This window comes from Parus major, unplaced genomic scaffold, assembly GCF_001522545.3.
Source record: "Parus major isolate Abel unplaced genomic scaffold, Parus_major1.1 Scaffold732, whole genome shotgun sequence".
NCBI lineage: Eukaryota > Metazoa > Chordata > Aves > Passeriformes > Paridae > Parus > Parus major.
In genome coordinates, this window is record NW_015379616.1 from 4,630 (window position 1) to 5,467 (window position 838).

At 62.2% G+C, this 838-nt stretch overlaps 1 protein-coding gene across 1 annotated transcript in view; it reads right to left on the reverse strand.

Moving 5' to 3' along the window:
• Positions 1–838, reverse strand: part of TMEM127 (transmembrane protein 127) — a 6,255-nt gene that overhangs the window by 4,623 nt on the left and 794 nt on the right. The gene's annotated exons all lie outside the window — the stretch shown is intronic.

Genomic DNA, 838 nt, shown 5'->3' on the forward strand with positions numbered 1-838 from the left:
GGACAGAGAGCTAACGGGACAGGGACAGCGGGTCAATGGCACCGGGACAGCGGGGACAGCGGGATGACAGGATAACGGTACCAGGACACCGGGTCAATGACAACAGGACAGCGGGACAGCGGGATAACGGGGACAGCGGGGTGACGGGGACAGGGGGATAACAGGACAGGAACACCGGGACACCGGGACAGCGGGACAGCAACACAGGGACAACAGCACAAGGACACCGGCACAGGGACAACGGGACAAGGACACAGGGACAACAGGATAACGGGTCAGGGACACCAGGTCAACGGCACCGGGACAGTGGGGACAGCAGGACAGGGACAGCGGGATAACGGGTCAATGGCACCGGGACAGCGGGATAATGGGACAAGGACAACGGGACAGGGACACCGGGTCAATGGCACCGGGACAGTAGGGACAGCAGGACAGGGACAGCAGGATAACGGTACCGGGACACCGGGTCAATGGCACCGGGACACCGGGATAACGGGATAATGTGATAACGGGATAACAGGAGAACGGGACAGGGACAGCAGAACAGCGGGATAACGGGACACCAGGTCAATGGCACCGGGATAACGGGACAGGGACAGCGGGACAGGGATGGCGGGAAAAGCGGGATAACGGGTCAATGGCACCAGGACACCGGGACAATGGGGACAGCGGGACAGGGACAGCAGGATAACGGTACCAGGACACCGGGTCAATGGCACCAGGACACCGGGACAATGGGGACAGCAGGACAGGGACAGCGGGATAACGGTACCAGGACACCGGGTCAATGGCACCGGGACACCGGGACAGGGACACCGGGATAACGGGACAGGGACAC